Raw genomic sequence first — 25,116 nt, forward strand, 5'->3', positions numbered from 1 at the left:
TATATTAGTTTCAGGAGTACAATATAGTGATTCAACAATTCCATACATCACCCAGTGCTCATCAAAAGTGCACTCCTATGATGTCTGGGTGGCTCAGTCAGTTAAACATCCACCTTTGGCTCAGGTCCTGGGATCAAGCCCCACATCGGGGTCCCTGCTCAGCAGGGAGCCTGCTTCTCCCTCTCCCTCTGCCCATCTCCCTGCTTGTGCTCTCTCTCTCTCTCTCTCTCTCTCAAATAAATACACAAATAAATAGAACCTTTAAAAAAAAGTGCACTCCTTAATCCCATCAACTATCTAACCCAACCCCCAACTGATCTCCTGTCTGGTAATCATCAGTTTGCTCTCTAGAATTAAGTCTGTTTATTGGTTTGTCTCTCTCTCTTTTTCCCTTTTCTCATTTGTTTCTTATATTCCACAAATGAGTGAAATCATATGGTACTTGTCTTTTCCTAACTGACTTATTTCACTTAGCATTATACTCTCTACTTCCATCCATGTCATTACAAATGGCAAGATTTCATTCTTTTTCATTCATTTTTATGGCTGAATTATATATATATATATATATTCTTTATCCATTCATCAATTGATGGAACACCTGAGCTGCTTTCATATCTTGACTATTATAAATAATGCTGCTATAAACAAGAGTACATGTATCCCTTTGAATTAATATTTTTGTATTTGGGGTAAATATCCAATAGTGTGATTACTGGATCATAGTAATTCAATTTTACCTTTTTGAGGAACCTCCATACTGTTTTCCAGAGTGGCTGCACCAGTTTGCATTCCCACCAACAGTGCAAGAGGGTGCTCCTTTCTCCACATCCTCACCAACACCTATTGTTTTTCATGTTGTTGATTTTAGCCATTCTGACAGGTGTGAGGTGTTATCTCATTGTTTTCCTTCATTTTCTATTTTTTGGAATAGTTTGAGAAGAACAGCTATTAACTCTTCTTTCAATGTTTGGTAGAATTCACTTATGAAGCCATCTGGAACTGGACTTTGGTTTGTTGGGAATTTTTTGATTACTGATTCAATTTCTTTGCTGGTTATTGGTCTGTTCAAATTTTCTGTTTCTTTTTGTTTCAGTTTTGGTAGTTTATATGTTTCCAGGAATTTATCCATTTCTTCTAGGTTATTCAATTTGTTGGCATATAGTTTTCCATCATATTTTCATATAATTATTTGTATTTCTGTGGTGTTGGTTGTTATTCTCCTCTCTCATTTCTTATTTTATTTATTTGAGTACTTTCTCTTTTTTTCTTGGTAAGTCTGGCTAGAGGTCTATCAATTTTTATTGATCTTTTCAAAGAACCACCTCCTGGTTTCATTGATCTGTTTTATTGTTTTTTAGTTTCTATATCATTTATTTCTGCTCTAGTCTTTATTATTTCCTTCCTCCTGCTGCTTTTAGGTTTTGTTTGTTGTTCTTTTTCTAACTCCCTTAGGTGTAAGGTTATCTTGTTTATTTGAGATTTTTCTTGTTTCTTGAGGTAGACTTGTACTGCAGTTCCGTGTTCACTGGAAAAAAAATGTATATTCTGCTGTTTTAGGATGGAATGCTATTAATATATCTGTTAAGTCCATCTGGTCCGGTGTGTCATTCAAAGCCATTTTTTCCTTGTTGATTTTCTGTTTGGATGATCTGTCCATTGATGTAAGTGTGATGTTAAAGTACCCAAGTATTATTATATTATAATCAATGAATTCCTTTATGTTTGTTATTGTTTTATATATTTGGGTGCTCCTATGTTGGGTGCATAAATATTTAGAATTGTTATATCTTCTTGTTGGAGTGTCCCATTTATTATTATAAAGTGTCCTTCTTTGTCTCTTGTTACAGTCTTTGTTTTAAAATCTATCTTGTCCAGTATAACTATTGTTGTCCTGACTTTGTTTTAACATCCATTTGCATAATAGATATTTTTCTATCCCCTCACTTTCAGTCTGTAGATGTGTTAGGTCTAAAATAATTCCCTTGTAGGCAGCATATAGATGGGTCTTGTTTTTTATCCATTCTGTCACCTTATGTCTTTTGATTGGAGCATTTAGTCCATTTGCTTTCAAAGTAATTATTGATAGATATATATTTATTGTCATTTTATTATTTCTTTTGTTGTTGTTTCTGAAGATTTTCTCTGGTCCTTTCTTGTCTTTCATGGTTTGCTGATTTTCTTTAATGATATATTTAGATTTCTTCCTCTTTTTTCTTTGTATATTTGTTAGTGGTTTTGATATATGGTTACCATTAGATTTGTATATAACCTCTGCTGAATACAGCAGTCTATATGAAGTTGATGGTGTTTTAATTTTGAACCCATACTTTCCTCCTACCTTCTGCATGTTTTAAGTATATGTTATTATATTTTATATCCTTTTTTTTGTGAGTTCCTTGACTGATTTTTACAGAAATATTCATTTCTACTGCTTTGTGTTTCCTACCTATTCTTCACTTTTGGTCTCTCCTTTCCACTCAGAGTCCCCTTTAATATTTCTTGCAGGACTGGTTTAGTGGTGATGAACACCTTTTGTTTTTGTTTGTCTTGGGAACTCTTTATCTCTCCTTCTATCTTGAATGATAGCCTTGCTAGATAGAGTATTCTTGGCTACAGATTTTTCCCATTCAGCACTTTGAATATGTCATGCTACTCCCTTCTGGCTCACAAAGTTTCTCCTGAAAAATCTCCTGCTACCTTTATGAGTTTTACCTTGTAAGGTACAAACTACTATTGTCTTGCTGCTTTTAAAACCTTTTCTCTATTACTATTATTTACCAATTTAAATACAATATGTCTTGGTGTGGTTTTGCTTTTGTTGACTTTGATGGGAGTTCTCTGTGCCTTCTGGATCTGGATATCTGCTTCCTCTCCCAGATTAGGGAGTTATTATTTCTTCAAATAAATTTGCTGCCCCCCTTTCTCTCTCTTCTTCTATCGGGACTCCTATAATATGAATGTTACTACATTTGATGGAGTCATTAAATTACCTAAGTCTATTCCTGTTTTGCATAATTATTTTTTCTCTCCTTAGTTCAGCTTGATTACTTTCCATTACTCTGTCTTCTAGGTCACTTATTCATTTCTCTGCTTCTTCCATCCTGCTGTTCATTCCATCAAATGTGTTTCTCATTCATTTATCTCTGCTATGTTATTCCTTATCTCTGTGTTGTGTCTCATTCCTATCTTCACTCTTTTCCAAGTCCAGTGAGTATACTTATGATCATTGCTTTAAATTCTCTATCAGCCATTATACTTAATATATGTTCCACTTAGATCTCTGGCTATGGCCTTGTCCTGTTCTTTCATTTGGGATAAATTTCTCTGTCTGTTATTTTGTCTGCCTCTCTGTGTCTGTTACTGTGTGTTAAGAAAGCCATCTATATCTTCCGTTCTTGAAAGTAGTGACTTTAAGAAGAAGAGGTCCCGCAGGGCCCTGCAGTGCCCTGCAATGCCCTGCAGTGTAGTGTCACTTGTTCACCAGAACCTGGCACTTAGGAAGGGTATCCTATGTATGTCATTTATGCCCTGCTATTGTGTCTGAGTCACTTTTCCTTTCAATGCCATTGTTTTCACTGACTCCCTGCCTGTTGGGTGTTGTGCTTGCTCTTTGTGGTGTTTAGAGGACCTAGGTAGTCCAGCTCTAAGGGGGCATGCCCCCTGGGGAACTTGAGAGCAGAGCAGCAGTGCTAGCAGAGTTTGCGCTAGGCCACTAGTCCTATATTGGATCCCCCAAAGCACTACACTGTCTGGGGGCTGCATGCTAGAACAGCCAGGATGCGAGGCTGGGGGTGGTACATGGCATTGCCTAGGCATGGCTGGGCCTGGCAGGTGTTGTTGACCAGGGGTATGTGGCAGGGTGTTCAGGGTGTGTAGCAGTGGCTGGGCACAACATGATGGCAACTGTGCACCTGGAGCTGGACAGGGTGCTCTCTGACAAAATTTGTCCTGAGGCCAGGTCCAAGGCTAGTAGGCTTGGAGCAGGTGAGTCCTCAGGAAAACTCTTGCCCATGGCACACTGCTAACAGATTAGGTAGAAGGTATCTGTCCAGCACTGCCTCCCACAGGTGTCCCTGTGCTTATGCTGGGGAGGAGGGAGGAAAATGGCACCTGCTAGCTCTGTCGTTTTTGCAGAAGTCCTCCAACATGCTCTAAAATTAGTATGAACAGATCTCTCTCACAATTGCCCCAGGTGTTATGTAAACTGCTATTTTTATGTTGCCTCTCTGCACAGGCTGCTATCTCTTTATGGGTGACGACTCAGCTATCACTCACCCTTCTGGCTCACTCAGTTGATTCTGCTGACCTCTAACGCTCCAAGTCCCACTGATTTTACAAACTCATGGAATTCAGTCCCTCTGGTTTTTAAAGCTATGTGTTATGGGGATTAGTCTTCCCTGTGTGAGCTCCCTGGTGCATTTCTCTGCCCTCTCCACACACAACACCCTCCCTCATTCAGGAAGACTCCCTCCACCTTTCTGACCTTCCTAAACTTTCAGCTGCAACTTCTTCTCTATATTTAGTTGTGGAGTTTGTTCTCTCAGTCTTTAAATTGCTCTCCAGTTTATTGACTTGGATGTGGATGATATCAGGTTGTAAACATTGGATGGGTGACCTCAGTGTCCTCCTGTTCCACCATCTTCCCAAGCTCCTTTTGAGTTATTTTGTGTGAAAGGTGCGGAAGAGGGGATGAAAGTTACTTAGAACAGCTGCACTCACCTTGAAGCTCTGAGGATCCTAGAAATTTCAATGACTGGGGCGCCTCGGTGGCTCAGTCATTAAGCGTCTGCCTTCGGCTCAGGTCATGATCCCAGGGTCCTGGGATCGAGCCCCGCATCGGGCTCCCTGCTCTGCGGGAAGCCTGCTTCTCTCTCTCCCACTCCCCCTGCTTGTGTTCCCTCTCTCGCTGTGTCTCTCTCTGTCAAATAAATAAATAAAATCTTTAAAAAAAAAAAAAAGAAATTTCAATGACTTTTGTTTGTTTGCTACATGTAGGAAAAACTAAATTTAATATTGGAGACTTCCAGGAGAATTATAATTGTGAATCAAGAGAATGTTTGTGATAATCAAGCACATTGGGTACATACTACACCTTTTAAACATTTCTTTTTCCCAGTGATAATGGATTTCTTTTTCCTGACTGATAATGTGTACACTTCAACAGTTCCTGGGTCTTATTTATTGTAGGTTTTAAGAATCTCCAAGGGTCATCTCTTGGAGCATGGTAGAATTAGTTAATGTAGATATCTTATCTGCTATAAGCAGAACTGCTGGGTAAAATATAATTTAAAATAGGAGCTACTGAAAGAAAGGGAGATCCTCAAGTAGCAGAAATAAATGAGGACTGTACAGCCAATAACCCAAGCAGGTGAGCTAATATCTCTGAGGCCCAGAAGGAGAAAAAAGTGAATATAAGGATGAGGAACAGGGTTTGACCAACCAGATGACAATAAAAGAGGCAGTCTTGGACCCATGCAAGGCAAGAAGGTAACCCTGGGAATTCTGCATAAATCTGGTAGTGACGTATCATTATTATTTATCATTTTTATACATTAGGCAATGTCCTATGTATTTCATATGTATTAATTTATTTGAATCTCATAATAGCTATGCATGTATTAGGTGGGATGGCTCTATTTCAAAGATGCCAAAGCATGTAAAATTGTCCCAACATAACAGATGTGTTTTTTTCTGTCTCCAATAGGAGTGTTGGATTGTACAGATATTGGCAGGATCGTCTTTCTCCTTAGACTCATTCAAAGTCAAGCTGATGGAAGCTCTGCTATCTTCAAACTTGTTTTCCAAGATGATATAGAAATTAATCTCTAGGGGCACCTGGGTGGCTCAGTCGTTAAGCGTCTGCCTTCGGCTCAGGTCATGATCCCAGGGTCCTGGTATCGAGCCCCACATCGGGCTCCCTGCTCCGCGGGAAGCCTGCTTCTCTCTCTCCCACTCCCCCTGCTTGTGTTCCCTCTCTTGCTGTGTCTCTCTCTGTCAAATAAATAAAATCTTTAAAAAAAAAAAGAAATTAATCTCTATTCCAGCCAACAGACTATAGAAAGGACAGGAAAGATACCCATAGAAGTTTTGTATGGGCCAGGCTGGATGTGGTTCACATCACTTACACCCATATTCCATTGGCTAAACTCAGTTACATGGCTGCAACCCACACCAAAGAAGGCTAGGAAGTATATCTAGTTTGGTGCCCTGGAAGAACAGGGAACAGGTTTAGTGAAAAGCCAGCAGTCTCTACTATAAACCTATGAGATACGTCATATTATTATCATTGCTTCATATATGAGGAACTTGAGTACAGAGCAACTAACTGAAGTTACAGAGCATTTGGGATTGAAATCCAAATTGTCTGGTTCCCAATGTTATAGTGTTCTTGCTTATTTAGAACATGCCATTATACTATACTAACTTTCTTCATAAAAGAAGAAATTAGAAACTACAACTACCAAACCAGGAAAGTAGGGGGGAAAAAAATACCCCTACTCTGATTAAAAAAAAAAAAAAAAAAAAAAAGCAGACTCATGCACACACACAACTACTGACCATGCCATGTGCTGATGCTAACTTTAAATTTGCACTGCTTCATGGTATAAGACTTAAAACTAAAATAATAATAATTAATAATAATAATAATGTATAAACTGGTTCTTGACCTTAAGAAGACTTTGAGATGTTCAGCAAAAGCAAAAGTAAAATGAATTTGAAGGTCCACTCCCACAGTGTAGGACTTATGTGAATAATGAAGGGAGAAAAACACTGAGGATTTGTTCATCTGAAGCTGCTCAAGGAAATTAACTCAGGGTAAAGATAAGTTCAAAGATACAACTATAAGATTCCTTGTTAAGACCTTTCAGATGGACAATAAAGGTTTCTCAGAATCTTTAGGGGACAGTCCAGCAGCAACCTTACACATAGCCTGTCTCAAGAAGAAATGGAAATGAATTTTAATTTGATATGTAATTACATATCAAATATATATATATATGAGAAATTATACTAGCTTGACCTAAAAAGAACTACAATTCATAATAAGTGTTTTCTGAGCCCTCAACTTTCTATGGGAAGAAAACAGTCTAAAGGGGCACCTGGGTCATGATCCCGGAGTCCTGGGATCAAGCCCCACATTGGGCTCTGCTCAGCCAGGAATCTGCTCCACCCTCTTCCTCTGCCCCTCACCCTGCTGGTGTTCTCTCTTTCTTGCTCTCTCTCTCTTAAATAATAAATAATATCTTTAAAAAAAAGAAAAAAACAGTTCAAGAATGCTATTCAACTGCAAACAGAAGCAATTCTTGGGTATTTTTTTTGTTTGTTCATTTTTGGAGAAGCAATTCTTATGGAAAAGGAAGAATAATTCACAGGACAGAGTCAAGAGCCATGGAGAATCATTCCCAGGGACCAAGACTAGAAACGTGTACCGAATCAGTTCCAAGACTAATATGGACCAGTGACTGACATATGACTTCTCTTCCACAACACTTCGTTTACTAATTTGTCTATTGTGATTAACTGATCTCTGTCTCATCATATGTTAGGTGATGAGATATTTTTCTGTGTCTCTTTACTTCACAGGTCTTCCATTTAGGAAGGGCAATACCTGAGGTGTGCCTAAGGGACAGTATCCAAACAACCTTGTCCACATCTAGACCTGATTTGAGTGACAAGATCCTGGCTTCAAGCCTGAACACAAAGCCTCACTGGAATAAGATCTGGAGAGTTTTGGAAGAGGTGAACATATTTTGTATGCGGTAAGAGTATGAGTCTTGAATGCCAGAGAGAGAGCCATGAAAACTAGTTGGCAGACATGCCACACAATGACACATGCCCCTCCATCACTGAATCTGTGATGACTTGTGATGACACATTAACCAACAGAGTTGTGGTAGAAATGATACTGTGTCAATTATTGGCCTCAGTCTTCAAAATGCATGGTGGTTTCTGTTTTGCATGTTTGGGAGCCTTGAGCTGTCATGTAGAAAGTCTGGCTACCTTATGTAAGAAACCATATAGAGATCAAATGGGGAAGCTAAGCAGCAAAGAAGAGGCCCCGAAACTACATGGCAGAAGAAAGAGTAGCCTAGACACGCCACAAGCAACCCAACTGAGCCTAAACTTCCAGCCATCTCCTCTAAGCTACCAGACATGGGAATAAACTATCTTATACATTCTAGCCCAGTTGACCACCTAGATAATTACAATCATAGTCAACCTCACATGGAGCAGAGAAATGACCTGCTTGAACCCCCAAATGAAATGGTTGTTGTTTTAAACCATTGCTTTTAAGGATTGCTTGTTATGCAGCAATAGAAAACCAAAATAGTTGATGGTTTAATCTATTCTATACCAGAAGTTCCCAGGCTCATTGTGCAAAATGATTCGCCCTCTAGTTCTCCAACTTCTTCTCCCCCTGTTCTTCCAGCTAGTCCCCATGGCTTCTACACAGGCAATGAACTAGCTACTTCTGTATCTTGGTTGATATAAAACCTCTTCCCTTATTTTAGGGAAGTTCTTGTTTTTCCCCCAAAGAAGCAGTAAATCTAAGAAAGGAACAATAATAACACATAATAAAATCAGGATCCCCACTGATTAAACAAAAGAGACAGATTAAAGGAGAGAAAGAAGGGTGAGGAGGGGGAAGTCTGCTGTATGAATATTAAGCAATGAATCAACATGTGGCACCTATTAAATGCATATTTATGTATATGAATTTATGGTAAATGTTATGGTCCATATGGAGAAAACTGTTCACCTGCCAAGAGGTGTACTTATTTGAAATGGCTAGATGTTTCTACCTAAACCCAGAGAGCAATTTTGGAGCCATGAAAAGCCAATTGAGGTGGAGTGCACTTGCAAAGAAAACTATTACTTAGAAAGATTTCAAATTCCTTCTGACTTAAATTGTCTCAGAAATACAAAATAATGAGACAATTAAGTGTCATGGAAAACACTAAATTAATCTGAAAGCCAGATGCCTGTTAAGGCATGAGTCAACCACTTAATGAAATATATTTTGGATATTTTTAATTTTGAAAATTTCAAAAATATACAAATTCAAGTGAATATTATAACGAACTTCCTTGTACCCATCTGCTTGGTTCAAAAATCACCCACTCTTGGTCAATCTTGTTTTATTTATTCATTCACCCACTTTCCCACTTGACAAATTATTCTAAAGAAGATCCAGAGAGAGTGACATCAGCAAAATAGTAGAATAGAGGCTTTTCACTGTCTTCCACCCAAAGAACACTGATTTTGACAGTCATCCAAGATGAGAGTGTTTTTGTGGAAGTTCAGGGGTACAGCTGAGAAGTTTCAACATGCTATTGCAACAAAGAAACTCAAGATTGAAGGCAAAGATTATGGTAAGAGGAACATTTTCACATTACCTGTGGCACTATTCCCCCAAGGTGGTACAGCTCAGGGCTGAGAGAGACCTCCTTGGCCTACATTTTCTCTCACAGAAAAAAGCAAGAGCATATGAGTGAGCCCAGGTACCCCAGCTGTGCAAGAAGCTGCCAAAGAAGACCACCTCTTTCTCACCCCATTCAGAGTACTGAGGTGTGTTGCACAACTATGGGGAAAGAAAGGGCTGGGAGGACAGCAACCAGGGCCCTCAGAGGGAGCAAAGGGACACAGACTGTACTAAACATTTCATGAAGTCCATCAGGAAGACTGCCCATGGGCTACCAGGGATGCTTTACTGCTGATTCCCCAACTGGCACAGAAGCACCCCACACTCCATGTGCCCCACCCTCACATACTGTTTCCCTATATGTGTCCTCAATGGTGGCAAGTGTGTGCTTTGCAGATGGTTCATGAGCACATGCAGAAAGCTGGCCTGACAATGTGGGATTGGGAGGAAACACACAAATTTGATCATTCAGCAGTGCCCTAATGAGAGCAAATGGGAGGCTGTCGGCACCTGGCTTGCCTTTGCAGGACTGAGAAGGGCAAACAATGAGAATCCTCCCAAGGGGAAACAAGAAGTGTGGAGCAGGCATATCAATAGAGGAGGTCTGGGACAGCTTAAAAATCCCCAACAGAGCGGACAGAGGTATTTCTCTCCAAAGCCAATCAGTAAAGACAGGGGGAGGTAATTGCTTCAGATGTGAACAGTAATATAAGACTTCAAAGAACATGAAAAATCAAGAAAACATGACAACACCAAAGGAAGGCAATAATTTTCCTGTAATTGACCTGAAAGAAATGAAGATTTGCAATAAGCCTAATAAAGACTTCAAGTTCTTTCAAGGAAGCTTGATGAGGTACAAAAAAAACAAACAAACAAAAAAAAAAACAAAGGAAGACAATTCAACAAAATCTGGAGGAAAAACAATGTATGAACAAAATAAATTTACAGAGAGATATAAATCACAAATATAATACATAATGAATAATATTGAAAAATGAAATAAATACCATCAATAACAGAATCAATCAGAAAAAAAGAATCTGTGAAGTTGAAGACAGGCTATTTGAAACTATCCGGTCAGAGGTGAACAAAGAAAATTAAAAAGAGTGAAAAAAATTCTATATGAATTATGGGATACCATCAAGTGAGACAATCCAAGCATTACTGGAGAACCAGGAGAAAAGGGCAGAAATCCTATTTTAAAAAAATAATGGCGAGAACTTGCCAAAATTGGGGAGTGATTGGATCACCCAATTTCATGAAACTAATAGACCCCAAAATTATTCACCTCAAAAAGATTTACTCCAAGGCATATTTCATAAAACTGTCTAAATTCAAAGACAAAGCACTCCTATGTTTATTGCAGCATTATTTACAATAGCCAAGACATGGAAGCAACCTAAGTGTTTATCAATAGACAAATGGATAAAGAAGATGTCACACACACACACACACACACACGAGAGAGAGAGGAATATTACATAGCTGTAAAAACTAGAATGAGATCTTGCCATTTGTGACAACATGGATGCACTAAGAGGTATTATGCCAAGTGACATAAATCAGAATAAGAAATACAGATACCAGGGCGCCTGGGTGGCTCAGTTGGTTAAGCAACTGCCTTCGGCTCAGGTCATGATCCTGGAGTCCCAGGATCGAGTCCCGCATCGGGCTCCCCGCTCAGCGGGGGTCTGCTTCTCCCTCTGACCCTCCCCCATCTCATGGTCTCTCTATCTCATTCTCTCTCTCTCAAATAAATTAAAAAAAAAAAAAAAAAAAAAAAGAATTATCAAAAAAAAAAAAAAGAAATACAGATACCATATTATTTCACTCATATATGGAATCTAAAAAACAAATGAATAAACAAACAAAAAGCAGAAATAGACCCATAAATACAGAGAACAAACTGATGGTTGCCAGAGGGGAAATGGGCAAAATGGATGAAGGGGTGTGGGAGGTACCAGCTTCCAATTATGGAATGAATAAGCCACAGGAATAAAAGGCATAGCATAAAGAATATAGTCAATGATAGTGTAATAGTGTTGTATGGTGACCAGTGGTAGCTACACTTGTGATAAGCATAGCATAATGTATAGAGAAATTGAATCACTGTGTTGTACACTTGAAACCAATGCAACACTGCATATCAACTGTACTCAAAAAGAAGTAAGTTTTGACAATAATGTAGAAAAGGGAACCCTCTGCACCATTTGGTGGGAATCTAAACTGGTACAACCAGCATGGACAACAGTATGGAGGTTCCTCAAAATTAAAAACAGAACTACCATATGATCCAGCAATCCCACTTCTGGAAATAAAATCTCTATCTTGAAAAGATATATGTACCCCCATGTTGATTGCAGTTTCATTCACAAAAGCCAAGATACAGAAAAACCCAAATATCCACTGACAGATGAATGGGTAAGGCTGTGTGCCTCTGTGTGTATTCAGCCATGAGAAATAAGGAAATCCTACATTTGCAACTATATGGATAAACCTAGACACCATTATGTTAAGTGAAATTAGGAAGACAGAGAAAGACAAGTGCTGCATGATATCACTTATATGTGAAATCCTAAAATGTAGAACTCATGCATACAGGGGGTAGGTTGGTTGTTTCTGGGGCTGGGGAATGGGGAGATGCTGGTAAAAGAGTATAAGCCTTCAGTCATAAGATGAATAAGCTCTAGAGATCTAATGTGCTACGTGTTGGTTCTAGTTAATAATACTGTACTGTGTACTTGAAATTTGCTAAGAGAATAGTATGTAAGTGTTATCACTGCAAACAAATAAACAAAAACTGTGACGTGATCAATGTGTTAATTAACCTGATTGCAGTAATCACTTCACAGCATATATGTATGTCAAATTAAGTTATGCACTTTAAATATATGCAAATTTATTTACATACCTCAATAAAGCTGAAAAATAGGAAAATCTATTAAAAAAATCCATGGCATCATAAATTTTATCCACAAACTGTGTGTGTCATTAGAAAAAGTTTAAACATACTACATCTAAAAAAATGGACAATACTTTCATATCATCATATTCCCAGTCAGTGTTCATATTTCCAATTGTCTCATAAATGTTATTTTTCCTAATTTATTTGTTTGCCTCAGTATACAAATGAGGTCCATATATCATGTTCGGACAATTTAATTCTTGAATCTCTTTTATCCATAGAATTTTCCTCTGTCTCCCTTTGCTCTTGTAATTTATTTGTCAAAGACACTAAGTTGTTTGTCCTGTAAAGATTTCTTCTATTTGGAATTATTAGTGTATTCCCAGAGTGCTGTTTTATATGTTTTGCTATCCCCTATTTCTCATACATTGGTATTCAGATGAGTTTTTACTACATTTTCCCCCTTTCTCCTTTTCCTCTACCACCTCCTCCTGTTGTTTCTTTTTCTTTGCAAGACTGTTTTACTAGTGATGCTGTGCTCTTCATTAAGAGACACATAATGTGTTTGTCTACCTTTTTTGTGATGGTAGCAGCCACTGATGATTGATGCTTAGACCAAATGATTCAGTAGGGTTACAAAATGGTGGCATTCTAATATTGTGTTTCTTCACCATCTATAAGCTAAAATGGTTTATAGAAAGAATCTTTGGTTACCAAGTATACATATCACATAAGAAAGTCAGGAAAAATGCTTGATTCTATTCACTGGTTTTCTAAATAAAGAATTGGTCCACTGGCATTCTTCAACAGTAACCCAATACTTGTTTTAAATTGTCACTATAAATACATAGATTTAATTAGTGGTACCCTGTTCAAACTGGCTCCTGAGTTTTCTGATGACCTCAGTAGTACTTGCTAACTTCTGTGACAAGAGATTTCAGTTTTATTCACAAAAGCCAAGATACAGAAAAACATTTCACACTTATTTTCTTATATTTCTGTGTGTGTGTGTGTGTGTGTGTGTGTGCATTAGTCACTTTATTCTCAATTTTATCCCATTGTCATCTGTAATGAAGAACTCTGGCCAACCATGTATCCATTTCCATACTTTTGCTCTTTTTTGCAAAATACCTTTTTCCTGGGGGCCATTTAGAGCCAATGTCTCAGAGCAACGTTCTCTACTTTAAACCAGGGAGTCTGGCTGAGTCCTTGTGACTTTGGGATAGGTTGGGCTGCAGGGTCCTTAATAATTTGCCTTTCAGATCTATGTTGACAGTGGGAGGCCTAGAGCATTAGAAGATGCCCAGCAGAGAATGTTTGTGTTTAGGCTGGGCCAGAGGTTTTGGGAGGAAGCTGGCCTCATTTCTGGGGCAAGGGGAAAAGAAGTTAAGATACCTAATTCCCAGATTTATCCCATTCCCATTTGAAATGTAGTACTTTGGCCCTCCTTGTAGCCACTCCCATCTACTTGCTATTTTTCTAACTAGGTCTTGGGTCACATTCAGAGGTGATGGAGTTGTCACTCACATGGCCAGCACCCAGGGATTGTTGGGGAATTTCAACTCTGGTCCTCTGGTCCTGTGGTAAGTGAGTGCAATCAGTTTCTGATATCGCAAAGGAAAGATGGCCCTTCTGTCCCTGAGTGCTTGGTGCTTATCTGGGTAGGGTAAGCACAGTAATGAGTAGCCAATTTGCCTCCCTCCTCTGGTTGATTGAGATGCCTTCATTCTGAAAAGCAAAATGTTTGTGCACACACAGTATGCTCCAGGACCTGGTCAGCCCAGAAACAGTTTTTCAAGGGCTACTGCACCGTAGCCAGGTTCCAAACACTTGAGCATCAGCCAGGAGCACCAACCCACTATCCCTGAATCACAGCTGCCCCTATTCACTGATGAGAAGGTCAGGAAAAAACAGCCAATACCTGAAGCTTTCCCTCTTGCTCTGAAGGAAAAATACAGTGCTCTTGCTGTCAGTGCTCCCAGGTGTTGCCAATGGAAGTTTCCCTTTGCTTCGGTCCACAGGTGTTTCTTACTTCTGAGACAGCCAGCTTGCTGAGAGATTGTACTAGGCACTTCACTCTCAACTTTATCCCATTCTCATCTGTAATGAAGAATTTTGCCTTTCTGTGTCCATTTCCATTTTTTGTGCTTTATCAAACTCAGTTCTCTCCCTGTGCCATTCTGGGCCAGTGTCTCAGAGCAAGTTACTCTGATTTTAACTGGGAAGTTGAGTGGAGTTCTTGTACTCTGGGATAGCTTGGGCCCCTGGGAACTTGCCTTTCAGAACCATGTAGACAATGATAGTCCTAAGGTATTCAAAGGTGCCGAGCAAATAATGTTTGTGTGTAGGCAGTGTCAGAGGTATTAGGAGGGAGCGGGCCTCACTTCTCCCTTCTGGGGAAAGGGGAAAGGGAGCTAGACATTTCATTCTCAACGTTATCCCATTCTCATCTGAGATGAGGAACTGTGGCTTTCAGCTTAGACACTCCATTCCCTTGCTGTTGGGCTAACTAGGTCTTGGGACACAGTCAGGGGTGATAGGGCTGTCACTAACACAGGGAGCACCCAGGAATTGGTAGCAAGCTTCAGCTGTGGTCACGTGATAACTCAGACCAATCAGCTTTAAATATCCCAAAGGAAAGATTCCCTTCCTGTGACTGAGGGCTTGATACTTGGCCAGCTAAGGGAAGAACACTGTTGGTTAGACAGCTTGCCTCCCTCCCCTGGCTCATTCAGATGCTGTCGTTCTGAATAGAAGGTATTTCATACATGTGCTGTATATTCCAGGACCTGGAGAGCACAGGAAGAGCCCACTCAAGGACTACTGTGCCACAGCCACATTTCAAATAGTTGAGCATCACAAAGAAGCATGCACCTGCTACCCCTGCATCACTACTTCCTCTATCTACTGATACAATGTGCAGGAAAAACAACCAATGCCAGAAGCTTTGCCTCTCTTTCTGAAGGGAGAATGCAGACTTCTTGTGACAGGGACTCAGGTGTAGCCAGTGGAAGTTTCACTTTGCCCAAGCCTACAGGTGTTTCTTATTCATGAGACAGCCAGGTTTGCCAGGAGAGTGTGAAGTCACTTCATTTTCAACATTATTCCATTGTCATCTGTAATGAAGAACTTTGGCCCTCCATGTATCCAGTTCCATACTTTTGCTCTTTTTCAAGCTAGGTTCTCCTTGTGGGCCCTCAGGGTCAGTGTCTCAGAGCAATTTCCTCGGCTTTTAACTGGGGAGTCTAGTCAAGTACTTGTGAGTCTGGAATAGGTTGGGCACCTTGGAATTTGCCTTTCAGAACTGTTTTCAATGGCAGGTGTGGACATTTGAAAGTGCCCAGCATAGCAGGTTTGCACGAAGGCATGCCCAGAGGAGTTGGGAGGGAGCTAGCCTCACTTCCGAGTGTGGGGTGCTTGGCAGGCTGGAGTTGGTAATGTGATGGTTATCCTGCTGGCCTCCCCCCGCTCCCTGGCCACTTGAGATGAGTTCATTCTGAAAAGCAGAGGGTTAGAGCATGCACAGTACAATCCCAGAGGTGATAGTACAAAATAGCCCACTGAAGGACTACTGTACCAGAGCCCTGTTTCAAACACTTGAGCATTAACAGGAATCCAATATCTGCTACCCCCAAAACACTGCAGCCTCTATCCACTGATGGGGAGGGTAGGAAAAACTTGCTTTCTTGTAATTCTTGTCCCACACCTGGAATCCATCACTTTTTTCAGGAATTCTGGATCCTTTTAGTCAGCTATTATAGCATTACAGAACCACAGTCTGAGTTCTAGAATTCCTCCTTAATTCTGGGTTCATCATTATTTTTCTAGGAAATTTTTTAAGTTTTTATTTAAATTTCAGTTAGGGGCAGCAGGGTGGCTCAGTTGGTTAAACATCTGAGTCTTGATTTCAGCTCAGGTCACGATCTCAGTGTTGTGGGTTCGAGCCCTGTGTCAGGCTCTGCACTCAGTGGGGAGTCTGCTTGCGATTCTTTCCCTCTGCCCCTCCCCCAGCTCATGCTCCCTCACTCTCTCTAAAATAAATAAATAAATCTTTAAAAATAAATAAATTAAATAAATAAATTTCAGTTAAATACAGTGATATTAGTTTCAGGTGTATAATGTAGTAATTCCACACTTCACCCAGTGATCATCACAAGTGCACTCCTTAATTCCCATCACCTATTTAACCCATCCCCCCACCCACCTCCCCTCTGGTAAACATAAGTTTGTTCTCTACAGTTAAGAGTCTAGTTCTTGGTTTGCCCCCCTCTCTCTTTTGTTTCCTCCTTGCTCATGTTTGTTTCTTAAATTCCACATATAAGTGAGATCATAAGGTATTTGTCTTTCTCTGACTGACTTACTTCACTTAGCATAATACTCTCTAGGACGTTTTAGTTGACAAACTAGGAAATATGTGTGTTTCTGAGTTTATACTGATATTTCTAATTCAAATCCATAATTATAAAATTTTTACTTAATCTTTTTCATCTTGTATCCATATCTTCTTTTTCCCATGCTGTTAATCCCAGTTCTCAATAATACGTGAAGTGAAAGAATTAGAGGATCACATGATTAGTCTCAAACTGTGTTTTTATAGCCACAACATCCCATAGGAATCTAGAAAGGCAATACCAACACTACTCCAATAATATGAATGTGTGTATATGTATGTATCATATGTATGTTTGTATATACTGATTTTATAATCAGACACTTTATTATATTTTCATGTAATGTACAGTTTGTTATTAATTCTTTTGGGGTCTCCAGGTATATGATCATGTTAATTGCAAAGAAAGTGTTACTTCTTTTTCTTATTGTACCCATATATATTTCTATTATTGTTTTCCCGTATATATTTGCTTTGATTAATATCTTAGCACAGTGTCCAATAGTAGTGGTGTTAGTGGACATCCCATACTATTGAGAAAGCCTCTACTTTTCCTCACTGGGTAAAATTCAACTTTGGGCCTGCCATGAATGCATATGGTGTGTGTGTGTGTGTGTGTGTGTGTGTGAGTGTGTATTCATGTTAAGGAAATATCCACTGATTTATATTTTATTGAATCTTTTTAAGGATTTTTTCTTCTTTTTTGTTTGTTTTTTTCAAGTTTTTATTTAAATTCCAGTTAGTTAACATATAGTACAATATTAGTGTCAGGAATAGAATTTAGTGGCTCATCACTTACACATAACACTGAGTGCACATCACAACAAGTGCCCTTCCTTAATATGCATCACTCATTTAATCCATCTCCCTGCCCAACTCTACTTCCAGCCACTCTCAGTTTGTTTTCTATAGTTAAGAGTCTGTTTTATGGTTTGCCTCGTTCTTTTCCCCACCTAGGTTCATCTGTTCATTTCTTAAATTCCACATATGAGCGAAATCATATATTTGTCTTTTTTGAATGACTTACTTCACTTACCATAATATTCTCCAGATGCATCCATGTCATTGCAAATGGCAAGATTTCATTCTTTTTGATGGCTGAGTAATATTCTATTATATATGTATACCACTTCTTCTTTATCCATTCATCAGTCAATGGAAATTTGGACTGTTTCCCTAATTTGGCTATTGTAGATAATGCTACTGTAAATATTGGGGTGCATGTAGCCCCTTCCCTATCCCCTATTTCCCCACTCCACCCCCCACCTTCCTAACCACATTCCCTCATATCATCAGAGCCCATTTGAGTTTCCACTCCCATTGCATTAATATGGCTGAATAGCTACTCCATACTCTACTCCTCCCATCCCAGGTAGGTGGGGTCTAGTGGGGAGCTGAACCTCAAGTCATACTTAGTTTCAGTTAAACAGTGAGTGGTAGGAGGTAGGGACTGTTGACACTGGTCCATCCTCTGTAAGAGGGGACCATTAGGGAACTGAGCTAACATTCCCACTCAGAGGTTAGGACGCTGTGCAATTAGTGCCCCACTTTAACTGGGAAAGAATCCCCAGGACCCAGGGACCACCTGCATTTCCATGCATACTAGAAGACAATGAGGTGGCACAAATTGGAAAGTACACATTACAGCATGCACATAATATAGTATTCAAAGCTTCTTGGATACATCCATCCATCATACAAAGAACAAGGAAAGTCATAAATGAACACACACTAACACTGGGATGAATCAGATGTTAGAATTATTTGACAAGGATTTTAAAGTAGCCATTACAAAAAATACTTCAATTATAAACTATCTCCAAACAAATGAAAAAATAAAAAATCTAAGCAAAAAAGTAGAACTTATTGTTTAAAGTGCCAAGTGGAAATTATAGAACAGAAAATTATAGTCATTGAAATAAAAGACTCTCTGAATGGGCTTAAGAGTAGAGTGAAGATAACAAAGAATAGAATCAGAAAACTGCATATCAATAGAACTTACTCAATATAAACAGGGACAAAGTAGATTGGGGGGAAATGATCAGAATCTCAGGGATCTGTGGAACAATAATAAAAGTGATAACATTCAAGTCATAGGACTCTAAGAAGAAGAGGAACAAAAGAGTAGACTAATAAAGTATTCAAAGAAATAATGGCCAGAAATTTCCCAAAGGTTTAGAACATATATATACAGATTCAAGGAGCTAAATAAACCTCAAATAGGACAAACATAAACATGTTCATGCCAAACATCATAATTAAAATTCAGAAAACTAAAGAAAAATTAAAAAATGTTGAAGGCAGCCAGAGAAAAATGACATATTACTTACAAGAGAACACCAATTTGAATGCCAGCTGAGCAGTCATCTGAAACATAGAAGGCAAAAGGATGTGAAAATATTTTTTCAAGTATTGAGAAAAAAGACCTTTCAAGTGTTTAATATCTGGCATAAATCCCTTTAAGAAATGAAAGAAAATAAAAATATTATCAAACAAAGGGAAACCAAGAAAATTTGTTTCCAGTAACTTATCCTTTTTTTAATTTTATTTTATTATGTTATGTTAGTCACCATACAATACATCATTAGTTTTTGATGTAGTGATCCATGAGTCATTGTTTTTGTATAACACCTAGTGCTCCATGCAGTACATGCCCTCCTTAATACCCACAGAGTAACCTATCCTTAAAATGTAGTCAAAAGAAATTCTCTAAGCAGAAAGGAAAAGATAACAATCACCACAATGAAAACTTGGAGCTTCAGAAATGAAAGAAATACATTGGAATGGATAAAAATTGAGGTAACTATAATAAAATATCCTTAAAATTGTGAGTTTATTAAATCATATTTGAAAGTTAATGCAAAATCATAGCATCTTATATGGCTTTAAATGCATGTAGTGGAAACAGTTAAGAAATATACAAAAATGGGGAGAGTAAAGGGACCAGAATGAAAATAAAGCATCTGAACTTCACTCAGGTGGTAAAACATGGGGACCTGTAACTGTGATAAGTATGCAAATGTTTTGTAATACCTAGAGCAACAACTAAGAAAACGACACAAAGCAGTATTCTCAACATTACTATAAATAAATCAAGATGAAATACTAAAAAAAAAAAAAAAAAAAATCTGAGTCACCCACAGGAAGGCAAAGAGAAACAGAGTTGAGAAAACTAGAAGAAACTGATAGACAACAAATGATAAAATGTCAGATGTGAACTCTACCATGTAATTTAAATATAAAAGTCTAAATATGGCAGTTGAAAGATAGATTGACAATACCTGAAACTAATACAGCATTGTATGTTAACTATACCAAAATTAAAAATTAAATTAAATTAAAATTTGAAAGCAGATAAATTGGCAGAGTAGATAAAAACATATGATCAAAAAATGCTTTGAAATTCATTTCAAATTCAATAAAATAGAAAGGTTGAAAGTAAAAGGAAGGAAAAATATATACTTGCAAGCATCAGTCAAAAAAGTGGGAAGGAAGGGAAATCAATGGGGAGAAATCAGAGAGGGAGACAAACCATGAGAGACTCTGGACTCTGGAAAGCAAACTGACAGTTATAGAAAGAAGGGAGTGGGGGGATGGGGTACCTAGGTGATGGGTATTAAGAAGGGCACATGCTGTGATGAGCACTGGATGTTATATGCCACTAATGAATCTTTGAACACTACATCAAAAACTAATGTTGTACAACATGTTGGCTAACTGAACATAATAATAAAAAAAGATAAAATAAAATATCAAAGTAGGCTTTGGGGCATAGAAAACCACTGGAGACAAAGGGAGACATTAAATAATGATAAAAGGATCACTCTATAAGGAAGGAATTGTGATCTTTAATGTTTATGCTCCAAAACAGAGCCTCAAAATATATAAAGAGAGCTAAAAAGAGAAATAGACAATTTCACAGTTTTAGATGAGAACTCTAATATTCCCTTCTCAGGAGCTGATAGAACCACTAAACAGGAAATCAGCAAAGATGTAGAAGGTATGAGCAATGCAAACAATATGATCTAGAAGACATACACAGAACACTCCCATCAACAACAGCAGAACACACAGAGCACTCATGGAACATTCACCAAGATGTGCCACACCCTAGGTGGTAAAATAAACCTCAAATAGTTTAAAATAATTGAAACTATACAGAGTGTGTTCTCTGAGCATAATAGAATCAAACTAGAAATCAATAACACAAAAACAACAGGAAATCCCCCATGCAGTTGAAAATTAAACAAAATACATCTAAATAATTCATGCCAAAAAGAATATAATAAAATAAATATACATATAAATAAAAATATAAAATAAATATATGTAATATAAGATAAATATAAATATAAAATAGAAATATGGTATCAAAAAATATGGTATCAGAAAAACCAATGTTGTGAGGGAAATTGATGGCACTAAAAGCTTACATGAGAAATTTTTTAAATGTCTTAAATCAATAATCTAATTAACTACTTCAAGAAACTAGAAAAGGAAGAGCAAAACAAATCCCTAACAAGAATAAGGAAAGCAGTAATAAAGATAAGGCAGAAATCAATTAGAGGAAAAAAATCAATTAAATTTCTAAAACTCTAACAACACTAACAAAGAGAAGACATATCTAAATCAAAAGTGAAACAAAGGAAATCACTATAAATCCTTCAGCCATTAAAAAGGAAACAAGGAAATACAAAGTACAACTTTACCCTCATAAAGTCAACAACTTAGAAGAAAATAATAAATTCCTTGAAAACAAAACTACCAAAACTCAATTGAGATAAAACTGACAATCAGAATAATTCTATAAACATGAAATTACAACTCTCCCCCAAAGAGATCTCCAGTTCCAGATGATTTCATTAGAGAATTCCACCATACATTTAAAGAAGAATTAACAACAACTTGACACATTTTCATAGAAATAGAAGAGGTGGGCAAGAGGATGGATTAAATAGGTGATAGGGATTAAGGAGTGCACTTGTGATGAGCACCAGATGTTGTATGGAAATGTTGAATCACTATATTGCACACCTTAAACTAATATTACACTGTGTATTAACTATACTGGAATTTAAATAAAAACTATATATATGCATATATATTTATACATTAAATAAAAATTTTTTAAACAATAAAAGTTTTAAACAATAAAAACTCAAAAACAAACAAAAAATAAGAGAGAAAGGAAGCAAGAAAAATAAAAGAAGAAAGAAGGAAAGAAAGAGAAAGAAAGAAAGAAAGAAAGAAAAAGAAAGAGAGAAAAAGAAAGAAAGAAAGAAAGAAAAAAAAAGGAAGAAAGGAAGAAAAGAAGGAAGGAAGGAAGGAGGAGAGAAAGAGAGAAAGAGAGAAAGAAAGAAAGAGAGAAAGAAAGAAAGAAAGAAAGACAGACAGAAAGAAAAGAAATACTCCCAACTCCTTTTATGAGTCTAGTATTACTCTTATCAAAACTAGAAAAGATTGGGGCGCCTGGGTGGCTCAGTTGGTTAAGCAACTGCCTTCGGCTCAGGTCATGATCCTGGAGTCCCGGGATCGAGTCCCGCATCGGGCTCCCTGCTCGGCAGGGAGTCTGCTTCTCCCTCTGACCCTCCTCCCTCTCATGCTCTCTGTCTCTCATTCTCTCTCTCTCAAATAAATAAATAAAATCTTAAAAAAAAAAAAAAAACTAGAAAAGACTGTACAATGAAAACGATATGTATTCCTCATGAATTTAGAAGAAAATAGCCTCAATAAAAAATTAGGAAATTGATCCAACAATGTATAAATATATATGCATATATATAGATACACACACACACACACCATTACCAAGTGGAATTTATTACAAATGTGCAAGACTGGATCAACATTCAAGATCAAGCAATGTAATACATCATAAAAAAAATAAGGAAAACTATATGATTTTACCAGTGACATGGAAAAAGCATTTGCCTATCTGCAGCTGTCATTTATGATAAAAAATTCTCAAAAAGCAAAAATAGAAGAGAACATCCTCAACTTCATAAGGAACATACACAAAAAACCTTCAGGTAACATACTCAACAAGCAAGGATGTACACTCTCACCACTGTAATTCATTATACTACAAATGTTCTAGCCATTTAATAAGGCAAGAAAAATAAATGGAAGACATATAGATCAGAAAGGAAGAAATAAAGCACGACTGATTTTCAGATGACATGGAGGAAACTAAAAAATAAAAATAATAATAAATAATTTAAAAAAACAAAAAACAGAAAACCCTCCTGATAACTGATTTTATTATATTTTATTTTAAAGATTTATTTATTTGACAGAGAGAGACACAGCAAGAGAGGGAACACAAGCAGGGGGAGTGGGAGAGGGAGAAGCAGGCTTCCTGCTGAGCAGGGAGCCCGATGCGGGGCTCGGTCCCAGGACCCTGAGATCACAACCTGAGCCGAAGGCAGACGCTTAACGACTGAGCCACCCAGGTGCCCCGCTGATAACTGATTTTAGCATGACACAGTTTTCAAAACAAAATAAACACATAAAACATAAAAATCAATTTTTTCTACATTTTTTATTATGTTCAATTAGCCAACATATTAGCCATCATTAGTTTTTGATGTAGTGTTCAACAATTCATTAGTTGCGTATAACACCCAGTGCTCAAAACAACACGTGCCCTCCTTAATACCCATCATCTGGTTACCCCATTCCTCCATCCCCTCCCTTCTGCAACCCTCAGTTTGTTTCCCAGAGTCCAGAGTCTCTCACACTTTGTCACCCTCTCTCTTCCCATTCAGTTTTCCCTCCCTTCACCTACGGTCCTCCACACTACTCCTTATGTTCCACATATAAGTGAAACCATATGATAATTGTCTTTTTTTTTTACTTATTTCATTTAGCATAATCCCCTCCAGTTCCATCCATGTTGATGCAAATGGTGGGTATTCCTCCTTTCTGATAGCTGAGTAATATTCCATTGTATATGTGAACCACATCTTCTTTATCCATTCATCTGTTGAAAGACATCTCGGCTCCTTCCACAGTTTGGCTATTATGGACATTGCTGCTAGGAATATTGGGGTGCATGTGCCCCTTCTTTTCACTACATCTGTATCTTTGGGGTAAATACCCAGGAGTGCAATTGCTGGGTAATAGGGTAGCTCTATTTTTAACATCTTGAGGAACCTCCATACTGTTTTCCAAAGTGGCTGTATCAGCTTGCATTCCCACCAACAGTGTAAGAGGATTTCCCTTTCTCCACATCCTTGCCAACATTTATTGTTTCCTGTCTTGTTAATTTTTGCCATTGTAACTGGTGTAAGGTGGTATCTCATTGTGGTTTTGATTTGTATTTCCCTGATGGCTAGTGATGTGGAGCATTTTTTCATATGTCTGTTGGCCATTTGTATGTCTTCTTTGGAGAAGTGTCTATTCATGTCTTCTGCCCATTTATTGATTGGATTATTTGTTTTTTAGGTGTTGAGTTTGAGAAGTTCTTTATAGATCTTGGATACCAGCCCTTTATCTATTATGTCACTTGCAAATGTCTTCTCCCATTCCATGGGTTGTCTGTTTGTTTTGTTGACTGTTTCCTTTGCTGTGCAGAAGCTTTTTATCTTGATGAAGTCCCAAAAGTTCATTTTTGCTTTTGTTTCCCTTGCCTTTAGAGACATGTCTTGAAAGAAGTTGCTATGGCCAATGTCGAAGAGGTTACTGCCTATGTTCTTCTCTAGGGTTTTGATGGATTCCTGTCTCACATTGAGATCTTTCATCCATTTTGAGTTTATCTCTTTTTTTTTTTTTAGTTTATCTTTGTGTATGGTGTAAGAGAATGGTCCAGTTTCATTCTTCTGCATGTGGCTGTCCAACTTTCCCTGCATTGTTTATTGAAGAGACTGTCTTTTTTCCATTGGATATTCTTTCCTGTTTTGTCAAAGATTAATTGACCATAGAGTTGAGGGTCCATTTCTGGGGTCTCTATTTTGTTCAATTGATCTATGTATCTGTTTTTGTGCCAATACCATGCTGTCTTCATGATCACAGCTTTGTAATATAGCTTGAAGTCAGGCATTGTGATGCCCCCAGCTTTGATTTTCTTTTTCAACATTCCCCTGGTGATTTGGGGTCTTTTGTGGTTCCATACAAATTTTAGTATTGTTTGTTCCAGCTCTGTGAAAAATGTCAATGGTATTTTGATACAGATTACATTGAAAGTGTAGATTGCCCGGGCAGCATAGACATTTTAACATTGTTTATTCTTCTGATCCATGAGCATGGAATGTTTTTCCATCTTTTTGTGTCTTCTTCAATTTCTTTCATGAGTGTTCTGTAGTTCCTAAGTATAGATCCTTTACCTCTTTGGTTAGGTTTTTTCCTAGGTATCTTATGGTTTTTGGTGCTATTGTAAATGGAATCGATTCCTTA

This window comes from Phoca vitulina, unplaced genomic scaffold (genome assembly GCF_004348235.1).
Source record: "Phoca vitulina isolate PV1807 unplaced genomic scaffold, GSC_HSeal_1.0 scaffold1, whole genome shotgun sequence".
Taxonomy (NCBI): domain Eukaryota; kingdom Metazoa; phylum Chordata; class Mammalia; order Carnivora; family Phocidae; genus Phoca; species Phoca vitulina.